At 41.5% G+C, this 24386-nt stretch overlaps 1 pseudogene; it reads right to left on the reverse strand.

Annotated features, from left to right (window-relative positions):
• Positions 1-226: 226 nt before the first annotated feature.
• LOC136153485 (heat shock transcription factor, X-linked member 3-like) lies at positions 227-2770 on the reverse strand (annotated as a pseudogene).
• Between the last annotated feature and the right edge of the window lie 21616 nt (positions 2771-24386).

A 24386-nucleotide genomic window follows, 5' to 3' on the forward strand; every position in this document is an offset into this window, starting at 1 on the left:
AGGGACCATGGGGACTGGACCGAAGGTTGCCTAGGGCGTGGGCTTCCAGCCTCATCTGGCTCACCCAGTGCCATGTGAATAGCATGGACATAGAGAAAGAACAGAGTCACAGTTCTCGTTTGATTCTTTATTTAATCCTGTGGAGTTTTACTTTACTTTATTAGAGCCAGAAATAGATTTTTGGTTACAAGAGAGTGCTTTTCACGGTCCCTAGGGATCTGGCAGTTCAGGGATTGGGCTTGTCCTTGAAATGCTCACAGAGGGCACACTTGTAATCTGAGATCTCACCCTGCTCCTCCTCTGACTCAGGGGCATCATCTGGGGCCATGACTGAAAGGGCCGCCATCAGGATGGAGTAACAGGTCTTGTACACATCCATCACTGAATCATAATCTGGGTACTCCAGGGGGTTCCCAGGCAGTTCCCTTGAGCTGTTCCTTCCAGCAGTGCTGGGAGCTGTTACGGGAGGTACCGCCCATGACGAGGTCATGAAGAAAATACCGGGCAGGCAAGGCCGTCCGGGACCCCATCCATGATGGGGTCACGAGGCAAAAACCTGACAGGCAAGGCCATCTAGGATAAGGGACCCTCCAGGTTGGTTTCGGCCTCTACCCCACCCTGTATCCTCCTCCCTTTTCTGCTGTTGTGCTGCTGTTCTTATTTACCCTGCTGCGGATTCTTGTGTTGCCTGCTGAGAGCTCTCCTGCTCCTCTTTCACTGAATGAGGACCAACTTAAAACCCTAATTAATAAATCTCCTGGATGCTGGTACCCTATGAAGGGGCCAGGGATGAAGGAAATGCTTAAATTTGAACCCTTTTGCTGGCATTCTGGCTTGTGTGATAAATATGTGCTCTCATTGCAAAAAATGCTCTTGATTGTTCTAAACATCCTAAACACAGTACGCTAACAAAAGAAACTATTAAGCATAGGCCCCTTCACGGGGTGAGAAAAGCTCCACAAATATGATAGCCACAAATGTGCCTAATAGAAAATACTTTAGATGGAGATTAGCTGGCGACTTCTTGCAGGTAGTTAACTTTTAGACTAAGAGCCTGCTTTGTGCCATATCTGCTGTTTCTGCAGTCCTTCACATTCCTGTTCTGTAAAAATGTAATCCTGTCTAGTTCCCATAGAGATGAGCTTATTAGAAAGAAAATAGATTAGTTATAAGAAAAACAGGGTCGGCTACTGAAGTTGCTTAAGTCACACCAGGTGCAAGCCATAAAATGTTAGCAGGCCTGAAGACCAAATGATAAGAAAGACTTGTGAATGAAAAAGTATGTGGGTGACATCCAGTTTCTGTTGAAGGTCAAGTTGCTGTAGTGTTTTGAGATGACCTGTGTGTAAGCAATATGCACTTCCCCCAAAGATGTTGTTAAGGGTATAAAGGAGCCATGCAAAAATAAACTTCAGACTTAGCCCCGAGCTTTGTCTCACTCTCTCTCTCATTCACCGATGCCGTTCATCCTAAGGGTTCCCCTGGATCCTGCTGGGGCTGGACCCCGGCACAGCAGTAGCCAGGGGTATAGATATTGCATTGCTGGACATGCCCTCCCACTGAGGCTACCGTGCTCACTGGGGAGATGGTTTCCTCCACCCTGCCTGTCTACACTGCCCATAGTGCAAAGGCCAGAGAACACAAGTGAGCACCGGCTGGGGGTTCTGCAAGCAGTTGGGATTCCCTTCTGGAATTTCCTGCCCACTTCTTGGGTGCACTGGTTGTGGTGGAGTCAAGGAGAATGTCTGGTTTCCACCACTTGCTTCTTTCTCTTTGGAATGGTTGCTGTGCTGGTGGCAGGCTGAGCAGTTGTTATGGGGTTACCTTTCCTCCAGATGTTCTGCAGGAGGAGAGGCTTGTCTCTCTGAAAATTGGAGTTGTGATAGATCTGAAAGGACATGAATCACTTTAGCCACCGTGAGGGAGAAGAGCTGTTCCTTGCCACCTGCCTTCCCACCACCATCCCGGCCATGCCTAAGTATGGAGACAAGGTCTCTTCATTCTTGGCAGGTTGTGAGGCCCTAGCATGTTGATCCCTAGAGCTCCCCCTGGGCTGGCCTCTCTTGAGGTGTTACTGGTGCTCCCTGACATCAAGTGGCCCCTCAGGGTCTGGAGTCACCCCTGTGGGTCCTGTCTAAGGGGGTGGTGGAACATGACAGACTGCTTTCTCCTCTTTCCTTAACTACTCTCTCATGAGAAAAATGTTATCCCGGGAAATGAAACCCGTCCAGCATTTGGCACATCTAGTCTAGTCTCCCCGCAAGGGCTTTATATGTTAGCATCATCCTCTTCTTCCCTGCATAGTGACCTGAAGGGTGGATTTTATTGAACCCGTACAGCTTCAGTTCACAGATGAAACTCTTGACACTGTCTGTCTCGAAGATCTTGTCCACACATCTGTACTGGGGGAGATCTGCCTCTGTCTGGAAGAAATCTGCATTGATGACACTGTGTCTCCCTCGTCATTCCAGTGCACAGAGTTGAAGGCCACATCCTCCACGATCACCCAGAGCTTCCTGGGGAAGGAGAGTCAGAGGATGGTGTTGTTCTCTTCCTCATTGGGCATTTCTGGGTTTGGGCCCTCTGGAGGTGGTTTGTCACAGAGGCCTGGATCTGGGCTCTCAGGTTGGTCACCCTGCTTCTGCAAAGCCTCCCCTGAATCCACATTTGGACCCGAGGAGGAATCACGGGGGTCCCCTGCTGAGGGCTCCCCATCAGTTGATGGGGGCAGTGGGGCTGCACGTGCCTCATGGGAACTCTGGCTAGTCATGGAGCCAGTCAATCTCAGGAGCATTCTCTACCCCAGCAGTGAATCCTCAGGGCAGAAGGGCCTCAGACCAGGGTTGGGGTGCCCAATAAATACTCTCTGGAGATTCTAGAATCTGGGTCACACGCCAGGCAGGTAATTAAGTGGTCAGCTTTCTTAAAAGATGACAGTATTTACTGTTGAAGATGAAAGTGAGGTTCAGGAAGGGGGTAAAATATGGACTTTTGTTTTTACTCAATTGTATCATTTAATATTATAATTATTGGATAAATGTTTGTCCAAGTAAATAAAAGGATAAATATATGTGACTTACCATTCAAGAGGGAAAACCAGACACAAACAATACCTATAGAATTATCCCATTTGAATAAAGCAAAGCACATTGTATATGTATATATTTACATATATGAATGTTAAAGGAATAACATTGGAAGGGTGTTCACTGAGAGTTTGACAGTGTTCATCTCTGTGAAGGGAAGGGGACAGAGTTGAGAGTGTGACACTCTTTCTTCTCTATTCTTCCCATTGTTTGAACTCTTTACAAGGAAAATATAGTCAGGGAGCATGGTAGCTGTTTTTATGTGTCAACTTGGCTAGGCTATACTGCCCAGTTGCTTGATTAAACATGTCTCTAGATGTTGCTGTGAAGTTCTTTTTAGATGTGATTGACGTTTAAATTAGTGGACTCTAAAAAGATTATTCTCCATAATCTATGTTGGCTGCATCCATACAGTTGAAGGCTTTAAGAGAAAAAGACTGAGGTTCCTCAAAGAGGAAGAAATTCTGCCTCCAGACTGCCTTTGGACTCAAGCTGTAAAATTAACATTTCCCTGAGCCTTCAGCCTACATGCCTGCACTGAACAATTCAGAGATACAGATATAGATACAGATATAGCTATAGATACAGATATAGTGAGTGTGTGTGTGTGTGTGTGTGTGTTTCAAACACATACATTGGAGTAGAAAAGGCCTGACTGGGAATTCCAGCTTCCTCACTTTTGTGTTCTTACCCAGTTAAGTTAAACTTTATAGATTTCTATTTACTCATTGGTATAAACAAGGGAAATAATGGAAATAATCATTTCCCTTACTCTGAAAATCAAATAATATAGTGCTTGCCTGGTTCATTGAGCATTATCACAATTCAGCAAATGCCATTTATTGTGATTTAAAATGTTTTTCAGTTTTCAGGGTAGTTTTCGGCAGACAAATTTGTCTGAGAACAACAGGAAAATCCCATTAAAACATGATGTATGCCCACCACAAAAACATAAATGATAGTTATGTGATTTGACAGACGTGTTAGCTAACCTTAAGGCTGTAACACATTACAACATATAAATGTATAAAGTCAATACATTGTACATCTTAAACTTACATGAGGATATATGTCAATTACATCTCATTTTAAAGGAATTAAAAATATATATAATGTAGGACAATGACATGAGGGTGGACTAGGAATAACTATAAATGAGAAGGGTACCTAAAGCTCATCTGCATGGAGGATTTGTTACCAGGTCCAAGCTCTTCAGGTGGCGCAGGTGGTGAAGAATTCGCCTGCCCATGCAGGAGATGTAAGAGACGTGGGTTGAATCCCTGGGTTGAGAAGATCTCCTGGAGGAGGGCATGGCAACCCACTCCGGTATCCTTGCCTGGAGAATCCCACGGACAGAGGAGCCCGGCGGACCAGAATCCATAGCGTTGCAAAAAGTTGGACACAGCTGAAGCTACTCAGTATGCATGCAACACACCAAGCTCATACGGCTAAGCACATGACAGGCCAAATACATAGAGAGACAAAGTGTTGGGGCAAGCAATAGTGACTTTATTCAGAAAGTCAGTAGATGAGAAAAATGGATCATTCGTATCCCAAAGAACCATTTTTCCCAAGTTAGAATTCAGGCTTCTTTTATAGTAAAAAGGGAGAGTGTGGCTGGTTGTTGCAGATCTCTTGGTACCAGACAGACCCTGGAAGAAATGTGATAATTCCTTGTTCTTGCAGGTGTCTAGGTAGGTCACATCATGAAATTCCTGTTAACCTTCAATAAGACAAATGTTACTTTCTGTTCTGCAACTTTTTATCTCTGGATGAATGAAAAGTGTTGTGACTTTTAAGGTTACAGCCTGGGAGTCAGAGACTTGAGAAAAATCTATTATATATTTTAGGCTATAGGCAATGTTCTCTTACTGATTGAAGAGATGAAGGTGCAGAGCCAGCATGACTAAGCACAGGTGACAGAGCACAGAGATTAGAGCTAAAGGAAGAGATTCAATAGAGAGTCAGACTTGTTCTTCTCTGATATAGATTTATGGGATTTTCTACTGTTCCTTGGACTGTTAATATACATGAACATATTTCCTTTGTATATATGCAATATTTAACAACAATAACAGATTACTAAATAGCAAAAACAATTATTTAAAGTATGACAAAAAAAAGTTTAAAGCCATTGGAGAACTACTGAAGTGATCAGGACTTAAGGAGCCAACATGCTGGAGAAAGGAGAAACATGGAAAGATACACTGACATATTGCAGCTTCTTTTCCTCTGGAGAAATTTTCCAATTCTAGGGCACAGTGAAGGAGGATGAGAATCCACGCTTCATCCAGGTAGATGGAGATATCTGGGCACCAGAAAACCAACGCAGCTTTCAGTGGTCTCACAGGCCCAGAGAGACAAAATTAGAGACTTAAGGAGCCAAGACTGCAATGAGAAAGAAGAGATGGAGGACTGAGTGTGTCACATTGCAGTCAGAATCTAATGAGCTAAGCAGAAAGCCTTTCTAAGACAGATAATAATATTTGTCTCATGGTAAGAAAAAGAAATAAAAAATATTCATTATTAGAAAAGAAAAACCGCTATTAGCTGAGGACAACACTTTCTATATATAAAAATCTCATGAAGTGAAAGTTGCTCAGTCATGTCCAAATCTTTGATTCCTGAGGCTCTCCCTTTCTTTCTCAATTTGTGGCAGCCACAGCAGTAAATCTATGCCCATGGCAGACTGACCTTGACCAGAGACTGCTGCTTCCCAAGTTTCTACCAGAGCTGCCTAAGTTTATTTGGCTCTGCATAACTAGGAGGGACTCTCCATGACAGGAGCCAGCTGCTCTCCACCCCCCAATGCAGGAGGCTGTTTGGAGCAGAGACACGTCCAGAACTATGGTCCACATTTGGTATCACCTAGGGTAAGTCACTCAAGCTTGTTTTGCATTACATTTGTTTGTTCAGTATTTGATAATACCTTCTGTGCTAATCAGAGCTCTGTTCCATCCTGTAGTCACCCTAGGGAATGAGAAAGATGATTTTCTTTAGCACTGCATGGCCACTATCTTCTATAAACTATGGTGAGGGAAAAATTGGTTAAGATGAAGTGTCTGAAATTTCAAAACTGTTTTTTTCTGCATATGCAGTTGGAAAAAAGTTGGCTTGATGAAATACTTTTTTCAGAATTCTGACACTGAGAAAATAAAAATATTTCCTGGAGAAAGCATGAAGTTAACTAAGTAAATTTAACTTTCTCCCACTGTTATTTTTGGCTTTGTGTTTGTGGGGAAAATTGCCATGACTTATGTGGTCATTACTGCCTGTCTTTCCATTTTCACATTGTTTGTTTTTAATAAGAGGAATATTTGTTTGAAAAAGTTGAAGAAATTGTTTAACTTCATATTTTTGCTTTTGCCTTGCAGGAATTATTCTTTGTGTGTGTGTTTGTAGTTATCTTGCGTGTAAGTGTGCTGGCTATGGGGAAGTCAAATTTGTTTCCTGAGTGCAGCACCTTGAGGTTCATTCTCCAGAATGGGGCCATTTTGGGTAATAATCCTTCTGAGATAACTTGCAAATAAACACGACTCAACTAATTCAAAACTATCAGCACTTACAAATTTAATACTTTTTAATATTTAGAAAACTGACCAAAATTAATGTCAAACCTGTCGATCTGGGAAATATTCAGCACTGAATTGATATCTGGTATTGAAACTAGGTTAAGTTTGTTGGTTTTCTAAATGTAGCTCAACTGTTGTACCTAGGTTTATTAGAGATCAAATAAGACCTTATATATGTTGCAAATGAGTCAGCAAGAACATATCAAGAACTTGATATGATGAAACATTAAGTCTATCTAAAATAGCCTTCTCCAGATTTGGGTAACTTGAAAGTGATACATGTTAAATGGCAAGAATTCATTGACTCTCTGGATCACACTTCAAATAGGATAAAATTGATGTCCTCCCTCCATGGAATATCCCACCTCTGAAATGCTGTCCAGTAGAACTCTCTGAGCATTCTTTGGCACTGCCTTTCCTTGGGATGGGAATGAAAACTGAACTTTTCCAGTCCTGTGGCCATTGCTGAGTTTTCCAAATTTGCTGGAATATTGAGTGCAGCACTTTCACAACATCATCTTTTAGGAGTTGAAATAGCTCAACTGGAATTCCATCACCTCCACTAACTTTGTTCATAGTGATGCTTCCTAAGGCCCATTTGACTTCACATTCTAGGATGTCTCGCTCTAGGTGAGTGATCACAACATCATGATTATCCAGGTCATGAAGATCTTTTTTTGTATAGTTCTTCTGTGTATTCTTGCCACCTCTTCTTTATATCTTCTGCTTCTGTTAGGTTCCTACCATTTCTGTCCTTTATTGAGCCCATCTCACATGCTAGTAAAGTAATTCTTAAAATTCTCCAAGCCAGGCTTCACCAATACGTGAACTGTGAACTTCCAGATGTTCAAGCTGGTTTTAGAAAAGGCAGAGGAACCAGAGACCAAATTGCCAACATCCAATGGATCATTTAAAAAGCAAGAGAGTGCCAGAAAAACATCTATTTCTGCTTTATTGACTATGCCAAAGCCTTTGACTGTGTGGATCACAATAAACTGTGGAAAATTCTGAAAGAGATGCGAATACCAGGCCCCCTGACCTGCCTCTTGAGAAACCTCTATGCAGGTCAGGAAGCAGCAGAACTGGACATGGAACAACAGCCTGGTTGAAAATAGGAAAAGGAGTATGTCAGGGCTGTATATTGTCACCCTGCTTATTTAACTAATATGCAGAGTACATAATGAGAAACGCTGGGCTGCAGGAAGCACAGGTTGGAATCAAGACTGCCGGGAGAAATATCAATAACCTCAGATACGCAGATGACACCACCCTTATGGCAGAAAGTGAAGAAGAACTGAAGAGCCTCTTGTAGAAGGTGAAAGAGGGGAGTGGAAAAGTTGGCTTAAAGCTCAACATTCCGAAAACTAAGGTCATGGCATCCAGTCCCATCACTTCATGGCAAATAGATGGTGAAACAGTGGCTGACTTTACTTTTGGGGGCTCCAAAAATCACTGCAGATGGTGAATTACAGCCATGAAATTAAAAGACGCTTACTACGTGGAAGGAAAGTTATGACCAACCTAGATAGCATAGTGGTGGCTGAGAGGAGCTATGCCACGTCCAAGGAATGGCGGCTGTGCGGGCGCAGGAGGGCCGAGAGGAGATACTCCACGCTCAAGGTCAGGTGGGGCAACCATGAGGAGACACCCCCAACCAAGGTAAGGAGCAGCGGCTGCGCTTTGTTGGAGCAGCCGTGAAGAGATGACCCACATCCAAGGTAAGAGAAACACAAATAAGACGGGAAGTGTTGCGAGAGGGCATCAAAGGGCAGACACACTGAAACCATAATCAGAGAAAACTAGCCAATCTGATCACACGGACCTCAGTCTTGTCTAACTCAATGAAACTAAGCCATGCCCTGTGGGACCACCCAAGATGGATGGGTCATGGTGGACAGGCCTGACAGAATGTGGTCCACTGGCGAAGGGAATGGCAAACCACTTCAGTATTCTTGCCTTGAGAACCCCATGAACAGTATGAAAAGGCAAAATGAGAGGATACTGAAAGAGGAACTCCCTAGGTCGGTAAGTGCCCAATATGCTACTGTGGATCAGTGGAGAAATAACTCCAGAAAGAACGAAGGGATGGAGCCAAAGCAAAAACAATACCCAGTTGTGGATGGGACTGGTGATAGAAGCAAGGTCCGATGCTGTAAAGAGCAATATTGCATAGGAACCTGGAATGTTAGGTCCATGAATCAAGGCAAATTGGAAGTGGTCAAACAGGAGATGGCAAGAGTGAACATCGACATTCAAGGAATCAGCAAATTAAAATGCACTGGAATGGGTGAATTTAACTCAGATGACCATTAAGTCTACTACTGGGGCAGGAATCCCTTAGAAGAAATGGAGTAGCCATCATGGTCAACAAGACAGTCCAAAATGCAGTACTTGGATGCAATCTCAAAATTGACAAAATGCAATCTCAAAAATGTTCGTTTCCAAGGCAAACCATTCAATGTCACGGTAATCCAAGCCTATGCCCCAATCAGTAACACTGAAGAACCTGAAGTTGAACGGCTCTATGCAGACCTACAAGACCTTTTAGAAACTAACACCCCCAAAAACTGTCCTTTTCATTATAGCAGACTGGAATGCAAAAGTAGGAAGTCAAGAAACACCTGGAGTAGCAGGCAAATTTGGCCTTGGAGTACAGAATGAAGCAGGGCAAAGGCTAATAGAGTTTTGCCAAGGGAATTCACTGGTCATAGCAAACACCCTCTTCCAACAACACAAGAGAAGACTCTACACATGGACATCACCAGATGGTCAACACCAAACTCAGATTGATTATATTCTTTGCAGTCAAATGTGGAGAAGCTCTACACAGTCAGCACAAACAAGACTGGAAGCTGACGGTGGCTCAGATCATGACCTCCATATTGCCAGATTCAGACTTAAAATTAAGAAAGTAGGGAAAACCACTAGACCATTCAGGTATGACCTAAATCAAATCCCTTATGACTATACAATGGAAGTGAGAAATAAATTTAAGGTACTAGATCTGATAGGCAGAGTGCCTAATGAACTAGGGATGGAAGTTTGTGACGTTGTGCAGGAGACAAAGATCAAGACCATCCTCATGGAACAGAAACGAAAAAGGACAAAATGGTTGACTGAGGAGGCCTTACAAATAGCTGTGAAAAGAAGAGAAGCAAAAAGTCAAGGAGAAAAAGAAAGATACTCCCATTTGAATGCAGAGTTCCAAAGAATAGCAAGGAGAGATAAGAAAGCCTTCCTCAGCAATCATTGCAAAGAAATAGAGGAATACAACAGAATGGGAAAGACTAGAGATCTCTTCAAGAAAATTAGAGATAGCAAGGGAATTCTTCATGTTAAGATGGGCACAATAAAGGACAGAAATTGTAGGCACCTAACAGAAGCAGAAGATATTAAGAAGAGGTGGCAAGAATACACAGAAGAACTGTGCAAAAAAGATCTTCACAACCCAGATAATCACGATGGTGTGATCACTCACCCAGAAACAGACATCCTGGAATGTGAAGGCAGGTGGGCCTTAGAAAGCATCACTATGAACCAAGTTAGTGGAAGTGATGGAATTCCAGTTGAGCTATTTCAACTCCTAAAAGATGATGCAGTGAAAGGGCTGCACTCAATATCCCAGCAAATTTGGAAAACTCAGCAATGGCCACAGAACTGGAAAAGGTCAATTTTCATTCTAATCCCAAAGAAAGGCAATGCCAAAGAATGCTCAAACTACTGCACAATTGCACTCATCTCACACACTAGTAAATTAATACTCAAAATTCTTCAAGCCATACTTCAGCAATATGTGAACCATGAACTTCCAGATGTTCAAGTTGGTTTTAGAAAAGGCAGAGGAACCAGAGATCAAATTGCCAACATCCACTGGATCATCAAAAAAGCAAGAGAGTGTCAGAAAAACATCTATTTCTGCTTTATTGACTATGCCAAAGCCTTTGACTGTGTGGATCACAATAAACTGTAGAAAATTCTGAAAGAGATGGGAATACCAGGCCCCCTGACCTGCCTCTTGAGAAACCTCTATGCAGGTCAGGAAGCAGCAGTTAGAACTGGACATGGAACAACAGGCTGATTGCAAATAGGAAAAGGAGTATGTCAGGGCTGTATATTGTCACCCTGTTTATTTAACTTCTATGCAGAATACATCATGAGAAACGCTGGGCTGGAAGATGCACAAGCTGGAATCAAGATTTCTGGGAGAAATATCAATAACCTCAGATATACAAATGACACCACCCTTATGGCAGAAAGTGAAGAGGAACTAAAAAGCCTCTTGATGAAAGTGAAAGTGGAGAGTGAAAAAGTGGGCTTAAATCTCAACATTCAGAAAACTAAGATCATGGCATCTGGTCCCATCACTTCATGGGAAATCGATGGGGAAACAGTGGAAGCAGTGTCAGACTTTATTTTGAGGGACTCCAAAATCACTGCAGATGGTGATTGCAGCCAGGAAGTTGAAAGACATTTACTCCTTGGAAGGAAATTTATGACCAACCTAGATAGCTTATTAAAAAGCAGAGACATTACTTTGCAAACAAAGGTCCGTCTAGTCAAGGCTATGGTTTTCCCATTGGTCATGTATGGATGTGAGAGTTGAACTGTGAAGAAAGCTGAGCACCAAAACATTGATGCTTTTGAACTGTGGTGTTGGAAAAGACTCTTGAGAGTCCCTTGGACTGCAAGGAGATCCAACCAGTCCATTCTAAAGGAGATCAGTCCTGGGTGTTCATTGGAAGGACTGATCCTGAAGCTGAAACTCCAGTACTTTGGCCACCTCATGCGAAGTGTTGACTCGTTGGAGAAGACCCTGATGCTGGGAGGGATTGGGGACAGGAAGAGAAGGGGACGACAGAGGATGAGATGGCTGGATGGCATCACCGACTCGATGGTCATGAATTTGAGTAAAGTTCGAGAGTTGGTGATGGACAGGGAGGCCTGGTGTGCTGGGGTTCATGGGGTCACAAAGAGTCGGACACGACTGAGTGGCTGAACTGGACCTGGAGAACTCTCTGTAATGGTGGAAATGTTCTATATCTGCTTTGTAGCCACCAGTCATAGGTGACTTTTGAGCACTGGAAATGTGGCTACTGTGCCTGACTAAGTGAATTTTAAATTTTATTTAATTTTAATGAATACAAATTAAGATAGCCACATATGGTTGTAGGGTACTCTACTGGAAAGCAAAGTTCTAGAATTCCCTGTTACCCTTCCTTAAGTTTTTTAAGTGAAATGTCTCCATTTCAGTGAGATTATACATGACCATGGATTTGAAATTGTAGCCCTTCCCATCTGCCCCCTGCCCTGTCTGCTTTCTAGCCATCCAATGTTACCATCCATTAATCTGTCTATGTTATTTATCCATTTTCCCTATTGTCCATTAAATCCAACAAGATCCTGAAAGTCTTTTCCCTTTTGTTCAGTGTCTAGAACATATTAGTTATAGAATCCATTTTTTTTTTTACCTATGAGGACCTAGTTATTCAAAAGGAGTTCCATCTGGCTATCTTGAATTTGCAATGTTGAAATAAAAAAAAGCATATTCTATATATGCTAACTTTGCACAGGTCACACAAAACCACTGGGGATATCAGATCTGATTTTTACTTAGGAGAATGACATCATTAAAGCTAAAGATTATGTAAGCACCAATGTTAAGAAAGCTTCATTGACTATTTGCAGTCAAGGAAAGTGGGATACCAAGAAGGTAACTCTGGCATTTACCTAACTACAAAATGATATGAGTTTGAATGTGTGGGATCAGTGGAAACAGGGAGGGGTCAGATATTAGACATTATAAAAGAAAGCTCCTCTGGCCTTGGAAATGTATTAGAAGGAGTAGAAAGGTACTTCAGATGGTGATACAGGTTGTATTTTACCAAGATGACCAACACAATACCTCCTAACCTCAAGATCTTCTGCAATACAATCTTGCTACTCTCCCATGAAGAGAACAGGGTTTCTTTCTCCATCTCCTTGAACCTGGGCTAGCCCTGAGACCACTTTGGCCAACAGAATCCAGCAGACCTAACAGTGCCAGTTCTGTAAGTTGCCATTCATTGACCTGGTAACTTTCACTTCCTGCTCTCTTGGGGTGCTCCCATTCAGAGACCAGTTTCTTGTGAGAAGCCCAGTCTATACAGAGGTACTCTGGCCACTGAGCTCCAATCCAACAATCAGCATAACTGCCAGCCATTTGGAAGCTATTTGGAACCTCCAACCCAGTCAAGCCTTCCCGTGACCCCTGTGCTACCCCACGTCTGACCATAACCAGTGAGAAGCCAAAGCAAGAACTACACAGCTGAGCCCAATCAACCTACCAAACTATGAGTGTTAGCAACAAATTGTTTTCAGCCACTAAGTTTAGAGATATTTGTTACATACAGATGCAGATTTGATCTCTGGTTCAGGAAGATCCCCTGGAGGAGGGCATAGCAACCCATTCCAGTATTCTTACCTAGAGAACCCCATGGACAGAGAAGCCTGAAAGGCTATAGTCTATAGGATTGCAAAGAGTTGGACACAACAAGTGACGTAGCATGCATGCACATTACATACTAATAAATGACCAAAACACATGGTTCATAAAACTGAAAATTATACTCCTTTATGAGTTAAAATGGTAAAAAAGGAAATTTTTTATTTCTATTTGCATGTATGTGAAGAAACATGAAGTTTCTTGCAAGTGGTCAGAATTGGCTACATGAGGAAAGGAAAGAAGGGAGAATTTTTTTCAAATATAACATTTTCGTATTATTTTTAATCATGAATACACACTACTTATTCAAAAATTGTTTAAACAATGACTCTGAATTTAGAACAGTTAAGAGATGGGGGAGCTGATTTGAGAGTTTTGTTTACACAACAGTTCAACTCACTAAACTAGGAGCTCCCCACCTCCATGCCACCCAGTGAAATCTGACCAGCAAGAACAAAGGATGGGCTGGAGCCCAAGAGAAAGGAGAGGAGTGATGGTGATAGTGGGGTCCAAATATCTGATTGTAAAGGATGGAACTGGGCTGGAGTGCTCAGAGGACAGAGAGGAGCAAAGACAGTCCAGCCCTTGCTACACTGGGCCCTTGGAGCACACACAGCATGTGACTTTCCAGTCCTTGTTGTATAGAATTTGAAGCAAGGACTTACTTTGTTTTCCTCCTTTCATTTTTGTGGTCCATGTGATTATCCAGAATGCCAAGGAAAGTATCTATCAGCTGGGCTTTCCCTTGTATTTTCCCCCTCCCTGTGTACCTACTTATCTCCTCATAAATGTACACTATGCGTGTTATACTCCATAGAGTCTCCTAACCCCACAGCTACCAGGACTTTGATGAGTCCTCCTTGGTGTCCATCCCCTCCCAACATCCCTTGCTTTTATTTTTCCTCCATTTAAGATGTTTTGCATTTCTTTACCAGCTATTCAAAATACAAAATCTAAATACAGTTTTGCCTCTCTATTCAAGCCTGCTAATGCTTTAATATATAATGATCAAGATGCATTGAATGGGACCTTCCTCAGGACTAAGACTGAAGTGGAAGATCAGAGGCAGAGCTTGCACTTGAAACCCAGCACTGCCCACCCTGCCTCTGCTGAGAATGCCACACAGAAGCATGTGCTTGATACAATTTTTATCTTTTCTTATGGAATGAATATACACTTGAGATCAAAGTCACAAAATAATGAAATATGCTTCAAACCTAAAATTGTTAAGCCTTACTCATTTTATTTTAGTTTTCAAAAATCACAAATAGGACTATCTGCCATCAGAGGGTTCATGACAAACCTGTGTGGTGCTGTGCTATTATTTGTGTAGTATATCACGTGCTATGCATCATGCAAATATTCCCCTCAGGGATGACACATTTTTTCTTAAGCTATTTGCATTGGTGACTCCAACCAGAGACCAGCTGATAAGGGCTGGTTCCCTTCCTTGTAAGTTTGTCTTCTACTCCTTACACTCATAATCTTGAAACAAAATCTTTCTGTCCATGCCTTTTCATATGCCGTTGACAGTGATCATGCTGGAAATTTCCTTTTTTAGGTCAGTTGTGCATGTTCACCAGGCCCTTGGGTATTTAGGATACTGGTTAAGAAAAAAAAAATAATCTTTGTGGTCAGATGCCCAAGAAGACACAAGGAGAAGGCAATAGGAGACTTAAGTTGAACAACACAGCAAGGAAGCTGAGCCAGCCTTGTCCCTTCTACCCGTTCTGCTTATGTAAATCTATTTGTCCTTGCACAGACTCAACATTATCTCTCCTGGAGGTCTTGAATGCTCTGCCCATTGGGATTAATTCTTCCTTAGGTAAACCTCAGAGTTTACAAACAACTGTGAATCTACTTTCACCACCTCTCTTATCACAGGTAGTTTTGTATTTGAATTGCATGTGTGTGTGAGTGCTAAGTCGCTTCAGTTGTATCCAACTCTTTGTGACCCCCACGGACTGTAGCCCACCAGTCTCCTCTGTCCATGTGATTCTCTAGGCAAGGATACTGGAGTGTGTTGTCATGCCCATCTCCAGGGGATCATCCCAGCCCAGGGATCGAACCCATGCCTCTTACGTGTCCTGAACTGGCATACAGGGGCTTTACCACTAGAGCCACTTGTGCATATAAGACCTAGATAAGGTTTTATAAAACCTTGGAGGGCAGAGATGACTTATTTTTGTATTCCCCTCTAGTGTCCATTGTAGTCCCTAGCACATCAGAGATGGTATGATACAAAATACACACATGAATGAATGCTGGGTGGATGAACCAATGAATGAAGAAAACTCTGATTGGCCAAACACTGTCATCCTAGGTTGAGGAAAGTCAGTCTTAGCAGATGCAGAGTCTCAAAGATCTCAGGAAAATGCATTACCCCAAGAATGTTGGAGGCTACAAATGGACTCTAGATGGTGGCATGTTGAGATCAGCAGAGAATAAAGATGATTGCAGCATCAGTATGTAGAGTACTTTATAATAGGGAGACCCTGAAAGCTGGGTAGCCAGCAAAGCAGGTTACAGAATCCCAGGAATGAAGTATTAACATGGTAATCCATAAAATCAGGTTAACGGAAACTTTTGTGTTTTCCTTATACTACTCACATCTATGCATTCTGTGCATAGAACGGTGTATTAAAAAGCAGAGACATCACTTTGCCGACAAAGGTTCATCTAGTCAAAGCTATGGTGTTTCCAGTAGTCTTGTACAAATGTGAGAATAGGACCATAAAGAAGACTGACTGCCGAAGAACTGATGCTTTTGAACTGTGGTGTTGGAGAAGACTCTTGAGAGTCCCTTGGACTGTAAGGAGATCAAACCAGTCAATCCTAAAAGAAATCAATACTGAATATTCATTAGAAGGACTGATGCTGGAGTCGAATTCCAATAATTTGGCCACCTGAAATGTAGAACCGACTCATTAGAGAAGACCCTGATGTTGGGAAAGCCCGAAGGTAAAAGGAGAAGCAGGCAGCAGAGGATAAGATGGTTAGATAGCATCACTGACTCGATAGACATGAGTTTTGCTCAAACTCTGGGAGATGGTGAAGGACAGGGAAGTCTGGCATGCTGCAGGCCACAGGATGGCAAGGAGTTGGATACAACTTAGCGACTGAACAACAACAATGGTCTGTGCAGATTTTCCACACTAGTTAAATGAGATGATGTTTATAAAATTGTTTGCAAACATCAAAGCACTACACCTAGAGCACTGCCTTTCTGTAGGGGTGAAAGAGAAAGGACAAATGAGATGATGCCTTGGAGACAGCAGAGCCTGGACCAGAATGGCAGAAAGTGTGGGAAAGTAAATGGCATGTCAGAGATCATGCCCAACCAGAAGATAAAGACCTTTGACAATATGTTTCTTCCCATCTGTGAATGTGAAGCGTTTGTAGCCTTGGACAGAGTAAGCCATGAGAAATTCTGCCTGAGTGCATTCTGGCAACATTGTATGAGTTCAAATTGGCATTTGAAGATCTGGATGAGAATACAGAGATGTGGGGCTAGAGAACACTCAGAGCAGGAAGGTCTCCTAAGTCCTTAAACATAAAGAAGGTCTTCTGAAGAAAATGACAGCAAGGGACAAGGCTTTTTTCATTTATCTGGAATATACAGAGCAGAAATTGGATTCATTCTAAACAGAATTAAGCCTGAAGATGGAAACTACAGAGTGCAATTTATTCTCAACCTAATAAAGACTTTTCTATCCATTTAAATCCAGGTTGAAATTAAGCAGTCCATGTGTGTGTGTGAGTGTGTGTGAGAGAGAGAGGCACTCAGTCGTGTCTGACTCTTTGTGACCCCGTGGACTGCAGCCCACAAGGCACCTTTGTCCATGGGGTCTCTCCAGGCAAGAATACTGGAGTGGAGTGCCATTTCTGTTCTAGTATCTTAATGAGGGGACTTCACAGAATTTTACCTTATCAGATGCATGGTTGGGTTCAGTGACCTGGAATGTTTCATTCCAGTCACCTGGAGTGTTTCAACTGTTGGGTTTTTCCACCAGTCCTAGTGAATACTGAGGTGGTTGTATAAAGCAGAAGTTCTCAAAGTGTGGCTTGGAGACCTCTGGGTATCCTCAAGACCTTTGCAGGGTTTTCATAAGGTGAAAACTATTCTCTTAATAATGCCAAAATGCTATGTGTCTTTTTTGTTGTCATTTTCTCAAGATGATACACTGGTGTTTTCCAGAGGCTAGAGCCACATGACACTGCGGCAGACAGAATGCAGGAACAGAGAAGAGGTTCCAGCAACTTCTACTAAGCCAAACATCAAGGAAACTAACAAAAAGATAAACAAGGCCATTCTTTTCACTAAACTTTGCTTTGTTGTGTAAAACAATTATCATTCATAAAACATATTTCTATTAACATATAATCAGTTAATCAAATGAAGTAATAAATAAGTTTTTAAAACTTTGCTCTTTTCAGTCTTAAAATAGTAAGTATCCACAGGCATGACCCACAGGGAAAGAAAAGCTCTTTAAACCCTCAGTAATTTAAAAGGTGTAAAAGGGTCCCAAGACCAAAAAACAGTCAGAAAAAAATATTGTCTCCCATAATAAGAAAAGAGGGAGGGACTTCACAGGTGGTACAGTGGTTAGGACTCTGAGCCCCCAGCAAAGGGGGCACAGGTTCCATCCCTACTCAAGGAACCAAGATCTCAGAAGCCATGCAGCATGGCTGGAAAAAAAAATGAAAAGGAGAGAAAGAAAAGAAGGAAGGAAGAAGAAAAAAAGAAAGGAAAAAAAGAAAGAAAGTAGGGAGATGTGAACAAGGTAAAGAAAGCATTCTGCCCTCCCACTTCCCAGATACCTTTGCTGAGTTAACACCACTTTCAGCCTGACACAGAACTAGGGTTTTCCACAAAGGATACTAGAGGTATCCGGGTGGTGGAACAGAGGACCCATGCTTTGGACTCAGATGGGCCTGAGTTTGAACCCAGATTTTTCCACCTCCCAGAGGCCTTAAATTACTTGCCCTCTCTGAGCCTCCATGATCTGTTCTATGTTTTATTAAGACTCCCAGGTTGTTGAGAAGATTAGACAGGATCTTTGTGTAGAATCTAACCCAGTGAAATACCTCTTAAAGTACAGCTCTCCATGTGGCTGTTGATCAATCCCAGGTGAGGCCCAGGGAAGCTGCGTGACCTGGTGAACAAATGGTGGTCTACACGTGATTTTCACCAACTCTCCCCACATAGTCCCCTCTCTAGACAAACTCCAAATCTTTAGACAGGTTATTCCTGAAGCACCTACTTTACCACCAACCACTGAAACATAACTTCCTCATCCTCTCTGCTCTGAATACAGCTGTGAGGGAGAACAAACATTGAACGTGGAATCAAAAACATGTCATGTCCCACATTTATTGATATATTAGCTCTGTGACCTTCAACAAGCAGTTTGCCTTTTTGAGCCTATTTCCTCATCCATAAAACAGGGAATAATAAAACCTGGTCTGTGGGGTGGTTGTGAAGGCTAAAGTAAATAATGTCTATGAAAACACTGAGCAAACAGTTATCAGATATATATGTGTATGTATAGATATATATGTATATATATAATATCTATCTATATAATATCTATAGATATAGATATATAGATATATATATGTCATTAGTAAATCTCATCTATTTTATGTTTAAATTGGATCTAACTTATAAAGTTCCACAATGACTACTTAGTCAAAATTATCTTCAGATGACTCCCTGAAGTCCTAACCAGAACACCATGCTTTCACTGCCAAGTGCCCAGGATTGACCCCTGGTCAGGGAACTAAGACTGTTAAAATTTAAGCTGACTCTAAGTCATGCAGTCAGAAAAAGAAGAAGAAAAAATTATCTCCACACATACACACATGCAGGTGTGTGTATGATTGGATAGTAACATGAAATTTGCACACATTTTTACAAGTCCACAAACTTTGTGAATGTCTTCTGGGCAATCCACCCAATTATTTTTTCTAAAGTCTGAAGTCAAGCCCTAATAAAGAGAAAACACTATGACATATCAAGCTTTATTTCTAAATACATTGACTTAAAAGTGGTTGTAATGTTAATAAGAGCAGCAATGAAGAACTTTCTTAGAAAATTAAAATGTGACATTCAACTGGTTCTCTTCCTATGACCTGGTCACTTAGGAGGGAAAAAGAGAGCTTGAGGGAGGAGACACTTGCAGGGGTTGGAATTTATAAGCAGAGCTGCTAATGAAATCTTTTATCTGCAGGTGCTCTTTTATGGTCTCCCTGTCCTATTCTTCCACCATCTCTTCAAGCTGCTTGCATATTTTGGAAATTAATCCTTTGTCAGTTGTTTCACATGCTATTATTTTTCTCACATTCTGAGGGTTGTCTTTTCACCTTGTTTATAGTTTCTTTTGCTGTGCAAAAGCTTTTCAGTTGGATCAGGTCCTGCTTGTTTATTTTTGTTTTTATTTCTCTAGGAGGTGGGTTATAGGGAATCTTGCTTTGATTTATGTCATCAAGTGTTCTGCCCATGTTTTCCTCTAAGAGTTTTATAGTTTTTGGTCTTACATTTTGGTCTTTATTCCATTTTGAGTTTATCTTTGTGTATGGTGTTAGGAAGTGTCCTCATTTCATTCTTTTATATGTAGCTGTCCAGTTTTCCCAGCATCATTTATTGAAGAGGCTGTCTTTGCCCCATTGTATATTCTTGCCTCCTTTGTTAAAAATAAGCCACCCATAGTGCATGGGTTCATTTCTGGGCTTTCTATCTTGTTACATTGGACTATATTTCTGTTTTTTGCCAGTACCATACTCTCCTGATGATTGTAGCTTTCTAGTATAACCTGAAGTCAGGAAGGTTGATTCCTCAGGCTCCATTCTTCTTTCTCAAGACTGCTTTGGCTATCGGCAGTATTTTGTGTTTCTATATGAATTGTGAAATTTTTTGTTTTACTTCTGTAAAAAATACCATTGGTAATTTGATAAGGATTGCATTAAATCTGTAGATCTGCATTTGGTAGTATAGTCATTTTCACAATATCGATTCTGCATTTGGCAGTATAGTCATTTTCACAATATTGATTTTTCCTACTCAGGAACATGGACTCTCTCCATCTGTTTTTTTCATCTTTGATTTCTTTCATTAGTGTCTTATTTTAATTTTCTGTGTACACTTCTTTTGTCTCCTTAGGTAAGTTTATTCCTCGATACTTAATTCTTTTTGTTGCAGTGGTAAATGGGATTGATTTCTTAATTGCTCTTTCTGATTTTTCATTGTTAGTATATAGAAATCCAAGTGACTTCTGTGTATTGATTTTGCATCCTGCAACTTTGCTAAATTCACTGATTAGAGCTACTAATTTTCTGGTACTATCTTTAGGGTTTTCTATTTACACTGTCATGTCGTCTTCAAGCAGTGAAAGCTTCACTTCTTTTCTGATCTCATTTAAGTTCAGTTCAGTCGCTCAGTCGTATCCGACTCTTCGTGACCTCATAGACTATAGCACACCAGGCCTCCTTGTCCATCATCAACACCCAGAGTTTACTCAAACTCATCTCCATTGAGTTGGGGATGCCATGAAACAATCTCATTCTCTGTTGTCCCCTTCTTCTGCCTTCAATATTTCCTATTATCAGGGTCTTTGCAAATGAGCCTGTTCTTCACATCAGTGGCCAAAGTGTTGAAGTTTCAGCTTCAACATCATTCTTTCCAATGAATATTCAGGACTGATTCTCTTTGGGATAGACTGGTTGGATCTCCTTACAGCCTAAGGGACTTTCAAGAGACTTCACCAACCCTACAGATCAAAAGCATCAATGCTTTGGCGCTCAGCTTTCTTTGTAGCCCAACTCTGACATCCATACATGACTACTGGAAAAACCATAGCCTTGACTAGGTGGACCTTAGTTGGCAAAGTAATGTCTCTGCTTTTTAATATGCTGTCGAGGTTGGTCATAACTTTTCTTCCAAAGAGTAAGCGTCTTTTAATTTCATGGCTGCAGTCACAATCTACAGTGATTTTGGAGCCCACAAAAACATAGCCTTCCACTCTTTCCACTGTTTCTCCATCTATTTGCCATGAAGTGACAGAACCAGATGCCATGATCTTTGTTTTCTGAATGTTGAGCCTTAAGCCAACTTTCCCACTCTCCTCTTTCACTTTCATCAAGATTCTCTTTAGTTCTTGTTCGCTTTCTGCCATAAGGGTGATATCATCTGCATAACTGAGGTTACTGATATTTCTCCCTGCAATCTTGATTCCAGCTTGTGCTTCATCCAGACCAGTGTTTCTCATGGTGCACTCTGCTGATAATTTAAATAAGCAGGGTGACAACATACAGCCTTGACATGCTCCTTTCCCTATATGGAACCAGGCTGTTGTTCCATGTCCAGTTCTAACTGTTGCTTCCTGACCTGCATACAGACTTCTCAAGAGGCATCTCAGGTGATCTGGCATTCCCATCTCTTTAACAAATTTCCACAGTTTGTGGTTATCCACACAGTCAAAGGCTTTGGCATAGTCAATAAAGAAGAAATAGATGTTTCTCTGGCACTCTCTTGCTTTTTTGATGATCCAGTGGGTGTTGGCAATTTGATCTCTGGCTCCTCTGCCTTTTCTAAATACAGTTTGAACATCTGCAATTTCATGGTTCACATATTGTTGAAGCCTGGCTTGGAGAATTTTGAGCATTACTTTACTAACGTGTGAGATGAGTGCAATTCTGTGGTAGTTTGAGCACTCTTTGACATTGCTTCTCTTTTGAATTGGAATGAAAACTGACCTTTTCCAGTCCCATGACCACTGCTGAGTTTTGCAAATTTGCTGGCATATTGAGTGCAGCACTTTCACAGCATCATCTTTAAGGATTTGAAACAGTTCAACTGGAATTCCATCACCTCCACTAGTTATGCTTATACTGATGCTTCCTAAGGCCTACTTGACTTCACATTCCAGGATGTCTGTTTCTAAGTGAGTGATAACAGCATCGTGATTATCTGGGTCATGAAGATCTTTTTTATACAGTTTTTCTGTGTATTCTTGCCACCTTTTCCTAACATATTCTGCTTCTTTTAGGTCCGTACCATTTCTGTCCTTTATTGAGCCATTCTTTGCATGAAACAGTCCCTTGGTATCTCTAATTTTCTTGAAGAGATATCTAGTTTTTCCCATTCTATTGTTTTCCTCTATTTCTTTGAACTGATCACTGAGGAAGGCTTTCTTATGTCTCCTTGCTATTCTTTGGAAATCTTCTCCTTTGCTTTTCACTTCTCTTCTTTTCAGAGTGATTTCCAAGGCCTCCTCAAACAGCCATTTTGCTTTTTAACATTTCTGTTTCTTGGGGATGCTCTTGATCCCTGTCTCCTGTACAGAATCACAAACCTCCATCCATAGTTCGTCAGGCACTTTGTCTATCAGATCTAATCCCTTGAACTATTTCTCACTTCCACAGTATCATCGCTAGGGATTTGATTTAGGTCATACGTGAATGGTGTAGTGGTTTTCCCTACTTTCTTCAATTTAAGTCTGAATTTGACAATAAAGAATTCATGATCTGAGCCAAAGTCAGCTCCCTGTCTTGTTTTGTGCTGACTGTATAGAGCTTCTCCATCTTTGGCTGCAAAGAATATAATCAATCTGATTTCGGTGTTGACCATCTTGGTGATGTTCATGTGTAGAGTCTTTTCTTGTGTTGTTGGATGAAGGTGTTTGCTATGACCAGTGTGTTCTCTTGACAAAACTCTATTAGCTTTTGTCCTGCTTCATTCTGTACATCAAGGTCAAATTTCCCTATTACTACATGTATTTCTTGACTTCCTGCTTTTGTATTCCAGTCCCCTATAATAAAAAAGACATATTTTTGGGATGTTAGTTCTAGAAGGTCTTGTAGGTCTTCATAGAACCGTTCAACTTCAACTTCTTCAACCTTACTGGCCGGGGCATAGACTTAGATTACTGTGACATTGAATGGTTTGCCTTGGGAAAGAACAGAGATAATTCTACTGTTTTTTTAGACTGCATCCAATTACTGCATTTTGAACTCTTTTGTTGACTATGATAGCTACTCCATTTCTTCCAAGGGATTCTTGCCCACAATAGTAGATATAATGGTCATCTGAGTTAAATTCACCCATTCCAGTCCATTTTAGTTCACTGAGTCCTAAACTGTAGATGTTGATATTCACTTTTACTGTTTACTTTTTACCAGTCAATGAGAAAAAGGTAAATAAGTTGGCAGGGATGCATGGAATGAGATGCCCATGACCCTTTAAACCTGTGGTTCTAGCCTTTGGCTGTGAGCTGAAGATCACAAGGCAATGAAGGTGATTAAACACTATGGTGGTAGACCCTGGCTCACTCACATAAATCCCTTAAGCCAGCAATACTTCTTAGGATTAATTTGCTAATAGCAAAAGATTCATAAGAGATGCGATGGAGAAATAGCTTCTGGGACAAAATCTTTCCTCTTGGGGCAAAGACAAATGATCAGGGGGGTGAGGGAGCCTAGAAGGTTGAATATTACTCAATGTGGAACATCCTTAGCATTGTTCTGAGTAGTCACTGTGAGGACCTCAACCTCTGACATGCTCAACACCAGCCTGAGAGCAACGAGAAATGGTTTGGGGTCAGTGGGCTTAGCAGAAGCTTTACTTCACGCCCAGGGCAGCTTGCATTGTTCCTCAGAAGTCTGTTTCTCTCATAATTGCTTGGACTCCTGTATAGAAGCAACTTCCCCAGCTGCACCCCCATGGACCATGAAAACTTCACAGCAGATATTAGACCAGCCCCATAAGGAAACATGCAGCTCGGGCACAAGACAAGTTATTATTATAACCACTACACCCTGATGCAGACACACCTACCTATCACAGAGATGTGATAAAAGAATGCAGGCTCAGCAAAGCCAAAACGGACACGGGGGGAGGAGAGGAGGGAGAAGGTGAGATGTATGGAGAGAGTAGCATAGAAATTTACAAGACCATATGTAAAATAGATAGCCAATGGGAATTTTCTGTATGACTCAGGGAACTCAAACAGGGGCTCTGAGACAGACTGAAGAGTAGGATGAGGAGGGAGATTGGAGGGAGGTCAGGAGGGAAGGGACATGGGTGTACCTATGGCTGATTTTTGTTGATGTATGACAGAAAACTGCAAAATTCTGTAAAGCAATTATCCTTCCATTTCAAATGTTTTCCCAAAAAAAGCCAATAACTACTGAAAAGATTGGGCTTTGGTGTTTATAGAAGAAAAAAATGCAGCATAGTGGATTTGACAC

Source organism: Muntiacus reevesi, chromosome X (genome assembly GCF_963930625.1).
Source record: "Muntiacus reevesi chromosome X, mMunRee1.1, whole genome shotgun sequence".
Classification (NCBI taxonomy): Eukaryota; Metazoa; Chordata; class Mammalia; order Artiodactyla; family Cervidae; genus Muntiacus; species Muntiacus reevesi.